Consider the following 11,856-nt stretch of genomic DNA (forward strand, 5'->3'; position numbering starts at 1 on the left):
ACAGAATCGGAAACAGGCTCCAGGCTCCGAGCCATCAGCCCAGAGCCTGACGCGGGGCTCGAACTCACGGACCGCGAGATCGTGACCTGGCTGAAGTCGGACGCTTAACCGACTGCGCCACCCAGGCGCCCCTATAACAGCCTATTTTAATTTACATTTCCTTTGCCTATTATTCTATCTGGATATCCATTGTTCTCATTAATTTCTAAGAATTTAACATTTCAGTGCTATTAATTCCTTGTCATACAAGTTGCAAGTAAGTTTTACTGTCCTTTTCCTTTTTTAATTTTGTTACTACTGCTTACTGTCCAAAAAGGTTATTTTGTTTTTGTTTCTTGATCAAATCTAGTTTCTCCTTGTGCTAGCCTCCATAAGATGGCCTCTCCTGTCCAAAACCTGTTCTGCATTATTTTATATATATTTTAATTTAGAAATAGTATTATGTAAATATAATTACTGTAATCTTACAATAGTTAAAAGTCTTCATTAATATGTGGTAGGATCAGCTGGTATACTTTCAAATTCTTCTTGGCTATTTTTCAGCAATTATTTTTCCTAATTAACTTAATGTTTATTTATTTTTTTTATGTTTTTTAAATGTTTATTTATTCTTGAGAGAGAGGAGACAGAATGTGAACAGGGGAAGGGCAGAGAGAGAATCTGAAGCAGTCTCCAGGCTCTGAGCTGTCAGCACAGAGCCCAACATGGGGCTCAAACCCACGAACCGCGAGATCATGACCTGAGCCAAAGTCGGACGCTCAACCAACTGAGCCACCCAGGCGCACCCCTAATTAACTTTTTAAATCTAATTCATCAAATAATGTTAAATTTATACAATTTACTCAAGGAGAATGGCCTTCCTAACAAGGAACTGATTGACATGATAATGCAACCTCCCACCCAGAAACACGGTATGGCTCTATATTTCATCAAGTCTTCTATCTGTTAAGACAATTCTCCATGAATATCTGTGGCTCTCCAAGTCTTGTTTAAACATCTTTTCAAGGAGGTTTGAATAGCAAATAATAACCTTGGAAGGCAGAGGTAAGATCTTACTCCAGGGTAGGGAGCAGATTTATTTCCTAATGAGGATAGTAAAAAAGATAGGGTTGCAGTTTTGCCAGCAGCTCCTTTTTTTTTTTTTTTAAGACCGACAGTTTCCTAAACTCCAAGTACCTCAAGTGTAATACCAATTAACTGTGCCCTCAGGATCTACCTGGACCTGCTCCACATTGTCCCCAAAAGATTTAAGGACATGGGGGGGGGGGGGGGCAATACAAACATGAAGCTCATGCTGCCTGCTATCCCATGAGTAGTAAACATCCTTTGTCTCTAACTCAGAAGTCTTGTGTCTTCTGCCATTAGGCTGAATCATTAGACTGCAAGTATGGTAAAATCTCTTTAAGACTTAACACTATCCTTCAGTAAAAATCTGTCACATTGAGAGTAATGGCAGTGGTAGTGGACACGTTGGGTCTTGTCTTAACTTTACAACTATCTGCAAAGAAGACCTGGTTTTGAGTTTTTCCCCCTAATCCACTGGGAGTAAAATTTTTGTAAATACAATGAAAATGAACTGCTAGAAATATAAATCAGACATACAAAATACAAAGTCCAAGTTCTCTAATTATTATAGTCAACAAATGTAAAACTGCTGTCACTCTATTAGCATTTCTAATTGTGCACTCCTTTTTATACTTACCACCATAACATTTTCAGCAGTGCTGCTCCATGTTTTTATACCTGTTTTTAGTATTTACTATTATTTTTACTATTGTTTAAAGATTTTACTTATTTTTAATTGTTTTAACATTTATTCATTTTTGAGAGACAGAGGACTGTGAGTGGGGGAGGGGCATAGAGTAGGGTAAAGAGACTCTGAAAGCAGGCTCCAGGCTCTGAGCTGTCAGCACTCACGAACCGTAAGATCATGACCTGAGCCAGAGTCAGATGCTTAACCGACCTGAGCCACCCAGATGCCCCTAAAGATTTTATTTTTAAGTAATCTCTACACCATCGTGGGGCTCCAACTCACAATCCTGAGATTAAGAGTTGCATGCTTCACTGTCTGAGCCAGCCAGCTACCCCTACTATTATTTTTAGAGGACACTTTTCAACATGCCAAGAAGTATTTTTCTACTTCATTTCCTTAGTACTTTATTTGTAATAAGCATTTTATCAAATGCTTTTTTTATTTCAAAAAAAAAATTTTTTTTTAACGTTTATTTATTTTTGAGACAGAGAGAGACAGAGCATGAACGGGGGAGGGTCAGAGAGAGAGGGAGACACAGAATCCGAAACAGGCTCCTGGCTCTGAGCTATCAGCACAGAGCCCAACGCGGGGCTTGAACTCACGAACCGCGAGATGATGACCTGAGCCGAAGTCGGATGCTTAACCCACTGAGCCACCCAGGCGCCCCTCAAATGCTTTTTTTTAAACCTCCACTAACTCAACCACTGAGTAGTTAGCATTTTTCTCTCAAAAAACTCAATGTGATGTAGCTAGAAAGTTCGACTACAGGGTTTTGCTTCAGATGTACTGGAGGTGTCATGTAAGATATGGTATGTACACCATACTACTTTTCTAAAATATGAAAAGTTTGAATTCTCAAACCCACCTAAGCACATGGTTTTTTGATAAAGGAATATGAATCTATTTACTATTGTCTTAATTAACCTTGGGATGGATTATTTATCTTTTGAAAGGGTTATTTAAAATTTTTACTCATCACTTTTACTTCTAATTCTACAAAATTTCTGATTTTATCTTTATTAATTTCTTCTTACTCTAAGTCTGTTCTATTTTCCTGAGCTGAAAAATCACTAGTTTACTCATTAAAAAAAAAACTATTTCTTATGCAATAATACAAGTATTTGATGTTTCTTTGAGTAAATGACAATTCCTCTGGCCTTCCAGAGTTCTGACACTGTTAAACAGCCTGTAATTTTCAATTTTCATTTAAAACCAAGTGTTTAAATTTCCTAATGTTTAGGATTGTTTTGGTCCCTTTGCTACTTTCTCACATTACCATTTTAGTTTTGCCAATATACACATAAGCATTTTTAATAGTAAGTGGGGATTTGTATGTTGTGAACTGTTTGTATTTTCTGCTTTCTTAAAGTTTATTTTGATATTAATATTGTTACTCCCATTTTATTTTGTACTCCATTTGCCTAGTATAGTTTTACTCTGGTCTTTACTTTCAATCTAATTGGAAGACTTCTTTATTTTATAAAGATAGCACATAGTTTGAGGCACAGTGTTCTTCCAAGGTTAGGGCTGTGAAGGCACAGTACAGTTTATTCTAGGGACAGCTCTAACAGCCAAGTTCCAGGAAAAGAAAAACAGTGGGCAACACTGGTGCTGATTTGTCTTTCTTTCCACCACCTTGCCCACTCCATGTCCAAAATGCTGTTCTACCTCATTCTGTATCTATGTAAACTTAAAAGAAAAATCTCTTCCTCAAGACTTGAGGTGTATGGGTGGGATAACTTCCTGTTTTGCAGTGACGAAGAGTGTTACAAATGGAATGCTTCTATCTCCCCAAAATTAGTATTTTGAAATTTAACCTCCAATGTGATATTAGGAAGCAGGCCCTTTGGAAGGTGATTAGGTCTTAGGGGAGGGGCCCACATGAAAGAGATTGGTGCCTTATTGAAAACGAGAGAGCTCTCTTGCTTTTTCTGCCACGTGAGGATATAGTGAGAGGAGAGCCTCACCAGACACTGAATCAGCCAGAACCTAAGACTTACACTTCCCAACTTTCAGAAGTGTGAGAAATATGTTCCTGTTGTTTATAAGCCACCCAGTCTATGGTACTTTGTTACAGCAGCCTGAACCGAATAGGAAGGATTTTTTTTTAATCTTTAAATTTCTTGATCAATGAAGATGAAGGCAGAGGGAAAGAGGGTATTAACCACCTGTCTCCACACTTTGTGGAGTGGCCCTGGCCAGCTCAGTCTGTGACAGTTTTGAGTCCCCTATGGAGGATGACCAGTGTCTCCTTGTTAAAAGTACACATCCTGTTCACTACTTTCAAGATCAAGAGACATATGTGACTTGCCTAACACAGAGAAACAGACATAGAGAATTAGGCAAAATGAGACAGAAGAACATGTCACAAATGAAAGAACAAACCACAGCAAGAGACCTAAGCAAAACAGGTATAAGTAACATGCCTGATAATGATCATAAAGATATTCTCTGGACTTGAGAAAAGAGTTGAGGACATCAGTGAGACCCTTAAGAAAGAGCCTGAAAACATAAAATAGAACCAGAGATGAAGATGGAATAAATGGCAGGCTGGAAGTAGAGGAAAAAATTAAGTAGAAAATGGAGGAATGGAAAGTAATCAAGCTGAACAAATGAGAGAAAAAAAGAATTATGCAAAATGAGAACAGACTCAGGGAACTCAAGTGATTCCATCACGCACAATAACATACATAGTACAGGGATCCCAGAAGAAGAGTGAGAAAGGAGGGTAGGAAATATATTTGAAGAAATAATAGCTAAAAACTTCCCTAATCTGGGGAAGGAAACATATCTAGACCCGGGAGACACAGAGATCCCCAACAAAAATCAACCAAAGGAAGTCCACACCAAGACATAACCATCAAAATGGCAAAAAGTAGAGATAAAGGGAAAAAAAAATTAAAAGCAACAAGAGAAAAGAAAACAGGTACATATACAAAAGAAAACCCATGAGGCTATTAGTGGATTTTCCAGCAGAATTTTTGGCAGTTTGAAGGGACTGGCATGATATATTCAAAGTGCTGAAAGGGAAAAAATTTACAGCCAAGAATATTCTACCAAGGAAGTCTATCATTTGGAACAGAAGGACAGAGAAAGAGCTCCTCAGACAAATAAAAACTAAAGGAGTTCAAGATGACTAAGCCAACCCTACAAGAAATACCAAAGAGAACTGTAAAGAGTGGAAAGGAAAAGACCGTTAAGTATGAAAAGTAGGAAACAGAGAACCAGTAAAAATAAGTATTTCTATAAAAAGTCAGTCAAGGGATTCACAAAATAAAAGGATGTAAAATAGGACACTATATACATAAAATGTGGGGGTTGGAGAGGCGTAAAGAATGGGTTTTTAACTTGTTTTTGTAGTTTTTCTCTCTTTCATGGTTTGCTGGGTTACTTCTGTGATATACTTGGATTGTTTTCTCTTTATTCTTTGCACATCTGTTAGTAGTTTTAATTTGTGGTTGCCATTAGATTGTATATGATACCTTCCACATATATCAGTCTGTATTAAGTTGATGGGTTGCTGCTTGGGATTCTCTCTCTCCCTGTCTCCCCCTCTCAAAAAAATAAACTAACTGAACAAAAAACTTCTGGGGGTGCCTCCGTGGCTCAGTCAGTCAAGAAATCTGACTTCACCTCAGGTCATGATCTCACGGCTTGTGAGTTTTGACCCCTGCATTGGGCTTGGCACTGACAGTGCAGAGCCTGCCTGGGATCTCTCCCTCTCTCTTGGCCCCTCCCCACCTTGCGGGCATACACTCTCTCAATATAAATAAATAAACTAAAAAAAACAAAAACGAAAACAACTTTTAACAAATTAAAAATTAAGTAAATAAATAAAAACAAAAAGCTTCTGCACAGCAAAGGAAACAAACTACAAGACAACCAAGGGAATGCGAGAAGATATTTGCAAATGACATACCCAATAAAGGTTAGTATCCAAAATATATAAAGAACTGCTACAACTCAACACCCAAAAAATAAATAATCCAATTAAAAAATGGGTAGAAGACATGAACACACATTTCTCTAAAGACATCCAGAGGGCCAACAGACATATGAAAAGATGCTCAACGTCACTCATCATCAAGGAAATACAAATCAAAACCATAAGATATCACCTTGGACCTATCAGAATGGCTAAAATCAAAAACACAACAAACAACAAGTGTTGTTGAGGATGTGGAGAAAAAGGAACCCTCCTGCACTGTTTGTAGGAATGCAAACTGGTATAGCCATTGTGGAAGACCTGTATGGAGGTTCCTCAAAAAATTAAAAATATCAACTAGTGATCCAGTAATTGTACAAGGTATTTACCCAAAGAATTCGAAAACACTAATTTGAGAGAATATATGCAGCCTTCTGTTTACCACAGGATTATTTACAATAGCCAAATTATGGTAGCAGCCCAAATGTGCATTAGGATTCTCTCTCCCCCACCCACACCCCTCTCCCCTGCTCGTGCTTTCTCTAAACAAACAAAAAAACAAACCCTGACAGATCTCACATTCCAAGACCCACAAGATGGTAGCAATCTGTAAAATGCCTCTTAAAGGGCTTGTGTGCTTGGACTCACCTGCCCCAAGGCTCAACTCAGAAGTAGCCAATTGCACCGAGTTAAAGTGAAAGGAGGCAAGACACTTGCTTATATTAAAACCTTGGCCCGAGGGGCAGGTATCTAATTTAACACACACATCTAGAAAGCTGTACCCAGGAATGGAGACCAGTGGGTGCTGTCTTTGCATGCTTCAGAACACCAGTATCTCCCAGAAAAGAACCTTTACACGTGCCTGGTGCCTTAATTTTTGTTGCTGCTGCACAGGGGATGCCTCTTGATCACCTGGCTCTGGAGGCCAGGGAAGCTTGTGTTCCTGGTCACATACGACTGTAATAATGAGCATTACCCAGAAAGGAGCTCAAAAACCTGTCTGTGGCCCCAAATTTCATGACTGCTGCCAGAGGACACCTCGACTTTGCCTGACTCACTCAGGTGCCCCGTGCAGCTTATGCTCCTGCGTCTCACAAGTCTGTAACCCATAGAAAAAGTTCTAATTTTTTTTGAGTAGAGTTGACACACAATGTTGTATTAGTTTCAGGTATACAACATAATGACTAGATAAGCTTGCTGGAGACAATTCTTGAACAGCTACTGCACCCATAGCACAAAAAGAGGCAACAGACCCAGGAGCTGAGTCTGTCTGTAAAGGAGGCCTACTAGCTAATCATGACTGTGGCCCAAGGAAGAGGCTTCTAATAAAAGAAGCATCTCTTTCATTAGAAATGAAAGGGGCTGACTGTAATCCTTTCCAGAGACTTCTGAGAGAAGGTGCTATCTTTATGTTCTGTTGTGTTCTAGAATGCCAGTGTCTACTGAAGGGAAGCTTTACATTGAGCGCTTTTTGCAGCTAACACCCAGGGATGCCTTCTGATTGCCCTGCTCTGGTGACCAGAGGAGCTTTGCATTCTTGGGGTCCCCTAGGAGGGTGTCAATCAGAGCAGCGGTTCTGGGCAGGTTACAATCCTCAAGGCACTGTACAGACAGTGGACTGAGGCACACCCCCCGTCTTTCTGTGAAGGTCACTTTGCTTGTCCTGAAGCTCCAGACAGAGGGGCAGGCTTCAGGTTGGGCACTCACTGGCTATGGAGCTGCTCTGAAGGAATGTATGCTATGGAAGCCATCTTCGTGCTCTCCCTCTTCTTGCTTCAGCTTGCTGGTATCTCCCAGAAAGGAGACTATACACTTGACTGAAGCCCCCAAATTTGCAAATGCAGCCCAGGGAACACCTCCAGATTATCTGGCCCTGGTGGTCAGCAGGGCTTATGCTTTTGGGCACCTCAGAACTATACATATCTGCATTACTTTTAGAAGCTGCTGCCCAAGGGTCTGGCTTCTAGTCTGCGAATCCAGGTGCTGAGATCCTACCCTCTGGACACTGAGAGGTCTCAGCATATCCTAACTACTAGGAGCTATTAAAAATATAACAGGCTGCTTGGTCAAGCACAGAGGTTTGAGAAACAACCAATAGCTGGGGCAGGGCTGAATGAAAAAGTTCATCTCCTACACAAGGCCACTCCTTCAAGACTTGGGAGAAGTTGTTTCATCTATTGTATAGGAACCAACATAGGCAAAATGAAGAAACAGTAATACCTGCCAAAAGAACAAGATGAAACCTTAATGAAATGGAACTATGTAATTTACCTGATAAAGTCTTTAAAATAATGGTTATAAAAACACTCTTCAAACTAGGGAGAGGAATGAACACAAAACTTCAACTAAGAGATGGAAAATGAAAGTACGAATTAGGTAAGTCACGGAACTAAGAAATACAATAACTGAACTGAAAAATACAGGAGAGGTGTTTAACAGCAGACCAGATGAAAAAGAAGAAAGAATCAGTGAACTCAAAACCAAGGCAGTGGAATTCACCCAATGAGAGCAGCAAAAAGGAAAAAAAAGTGAAAAAATGTAAAGATAGCCTAAGGGACTTCAGGAAAACATGAAATGGACTAAGAGCTGTATCATTGGGCTTCAAGGAGAGAGAGAGAAAGGGGCAGAAATCTTATTTGAAAAAATAATGGTTGAAAATGTTCCTAACCTGGAGAAAGACAAAGATATATTCAAAGTGCTGGGGGGGAAAAAAAATTCCAACCAAAAATACACTACCTGCCAAAGTCATCATTCAGAATTAAAGGAGAGAGAAATTGTTTCCCAGGAAAACAAAAGCTTGAAGTGTTCATGACCACTAAACCGGCCTTACAAGAAATGTTAAAGGGACTTCTTTAAGCTGTAAAGAAAGGGCACTTATTGGTAAGAACAAATTATGAAAGAATAAATATCTTTTATACATAAAGCCAGTATGACGGTTATCGACAAAAGTAGTAAAAATAACTATAATTACAATTGGTTAAATGATACACAAAATAAAGAGAGATAAAATGTTATCATCAAAAATATGAAATGTGCAGGGCGCCTGAGTGGCTCAGTCAGTTGAGTTTCAACTTCAGCTCAGGTCATAATCTCACAGTTCGTGGGTTCGAGGCCCACGTTGGGCTGTGCTGACAGCTCAGAGCCTGGAGCCTGCTTCAGATTCTGTCTCCCTCTCTCTCTGCCCCTCCCCCACTCACACTCTGTCCTGTCTCTCAAAAATGAATAAACACAAAAATTTTTTTTTTAAAAATCTAAAATGTGGTGAAGGGAGTAAAAATGTTGAGCTTTAGAACTTAAATTACTGACTTAAGACAGATTGTAGATATGTGTTGTTACATGTAAGCATAAAGGTAATCAAAGCAAAAATGTGAAATAGAGGATAAAGAGAAAGGAATAGGAGCATACCATTAAAGAAAATCTTCAAACCACAAAGAGTAAGAGAAGGAACAGATAGAAACTAGAGAAACAGCTAGAAAACAATTAACAGAATGGCAATAAACACACACCTATCCATAATTACTTTCAATGTAAATGGACTAAATTCTCCAATCAAAAAAGAGTGGCTGCATGGATGTAAGAGCACGAACCGTTTATAGTTGTCTACAAGAGATACAATATTTTGTGTTATGTTATTTTTATTTAATTTTTGGCAGGCAAGGAACTTTATTTTTTGTCAGCTAGTTTGTCTCAGCGTGGCCTGTAATCGTCAAAGTGTTCACTGCCAAGGATGCCTAAACTTCAGCGTTGTTAAAATGAATGACTGTTCATTGGTTTGTGAACATATTCACTTCTTCAATAACAGAGATGTTGTTTACCCCTAACTTCTTTAAGGAGTACTGAAGTATTTTTATCATCTACTGGAGACGTTCTATGAACCACTTTCTTTCGATAAGCAGTTCCTTTCCCACTAATGTGCACTTGTGCTTGCAGTCTGGTGAGTTTCTCCTGGTTCATAACAGCTTCTTTCATCTTGCTGGAGCAGAAATGGGACCACGGTGGGGGGACTAGGGTTGGTGCTCAGAGGGTCTCCAGGGAACAAGCTGAGATTAGGGGCACACATGGGGGAGAAGCAAGATGGCAGCTAGAGGAAGGTCAGAAGTGATCCAAGAGATACACTTTAGATTAAGTACACACACAGAATGAAAGTGAAGGGCAGAAAAAGATATCCCATGCACTGGAAACAAACATTTTCATTTGTCTGGGGTATCAAACTGACAAAATAGACTTTGAAACAGAGTGTAATAAGAGACAAAGAAGGGTGTTACAAAATGATAAAAGGGTCAATCCAGCAAGAGGATATAGTATTTACAAATATTTCGGCACCCAACGTAGCCCAAAATATATAAAGCAAATATTAACAGGTGTAAGACAAAAAGAGTTAATAGTACAATTATAGTAAGGAACTTTAATACCCCAGTTACATCAGTGGATAATCATCCAGACAGAAATCAGCAAGGAAACATTGGATTTAAATAAATGACTTGTTAGAACAGAAGGACTTAACAGAAATTTACAAAATATTTTTAAATAAAGGAAAAGAATCAAACATTTATCTCATTTCCCTGTCTAAATTCTAACTTGGTGTGATTATTGATGAGAAATTTCCTTTTATGTAAGTATTCCAGCTAAAAATCAAAGAAAATTGATAATGAAATAATAAATCTACACAGCTATAATTCACCCCTGCTAATATCACAATTATGTACCTCCTCCTGATAGAAGTGTAGAATATTTTGGAGTTTTCTTGTTCTTGCTCTTTCACTCTAATCAAGTCTCAGTCTAATCAAGTCTCTAGATCTAACTACCAATTATGGGAAACAGAGGGGCAGAGAAATGTTTTATGAGACTAAAGAATAAATGATGTGCTTTCTTCAACAAATTGCAAAGAAAAGTAAGAAAGAGGGTGAGAGAATTTACTGATTAAAAGAAGTATCAATCACTTGCTGTATAAGGACATCATTAGGAGCATGATTTAAACAAACTGTAAAAAATGGATTTATGAAACAATCAAGAAAATCTGAATATAACTGGATGTCTGAGGACATTAAGAAACAATTCTTAAAATTTTTTAGGTTTGGGGGTGCCTGGGTGTCTCAGTCAGTTAAGTGTCTGACTCTTGATTTTGATCAGATCATGATCCCAGGGTCCTGGGATGGAGCCTTGCATCAGGCTCCTCACAGAGTGTGGAGCCTGCTCAGGATTCTCTCTCCCCACTTCGCCCTTCTACCCTAAACAGGTTTTTCTCTCCCGAAAATAGAAAATAAATAAAAAAATAAACAAATATTTTAAGGTACAATGATGGTATTATTATGTTTTTAAGAGGATTATCTTTTAGAGATACAAAGTGAAATAGTAACATAAAATATAGGATGTCTGGAATTTGCTTTAAAATAATCTGAAAGTAGAGAAGCCCTTTTGAGAAATACTGCAATTGGATTTTGACAACGTGGATTTGTAATATTATTCTTACTTCTCTACACATTTGAAATTTCTCCCCCTCCTTCAAAATTTAAAAATATCCTTTGCATTTAGAAACAGGCCACTTTTGGCAAGAGCAATTTGTGCAATGAAAGGGCAAATGCTAGATGAAGTGACATGAACAGGATTTGGCAAGGATGAAGAGGTGAGATAAAGATGGTAGCTAGAAGTAGAAATTGGGCTTGTTGTATGACCTTTTTTCAAATTCACCCATTGATCATTCATTCATTCAATCAAAAAACTTCAAGTGCCTGCTGTACAGACCAGAACCATTCTAATGCTACAGACACAGTAATGAACTAAAAAGCAGATAAAAATCCTGCTCGTATGACCTTTTGTTCTCATATGAAGGTCTGGGGAATATTAGGTTAGAAGAGAATTTCTTATACTATGTACAACTGACATTTTATGCTGGAAATTCTTTGTTGTAGGAGGCTATCTTGTGTATTGTAGGATGTTTGGTAGCATCCCTGGCCTCTATTTACTATATGTCAGTATTGCTGACACCCCCTTCCAGTTGTAACAACTAAAATGACTCCACACATTGCCAAATATCCCTAGGGGACAACATCGCCTTCAGCTGACAAACAATGGGTTGAAATTAGTTAAGTGCTATTGAGAAAAATGAAACAATGAAAGAGAATAAGAAACACAAAAGTCTTGAGGTAGAAAGGTGCTGGAAGATTGAGGAATGGCAAGA

The sequence above is a fragment of the Panthera uncia genome, unplaced genomic scaffold (assembly GCF_023721935.1).
Source record: "Panthera uncia isolate 11264 unplaced genomic scaffold, Puncia_PCG_1.0 HiC_scaffold_1358, whole genome shotgun sequence".
Lineage (NCBI taxonomy): Eukaryota > Metazoa > Chordata > Mammalia > Carnivora > Felidae > Panthera > Panthera uncia.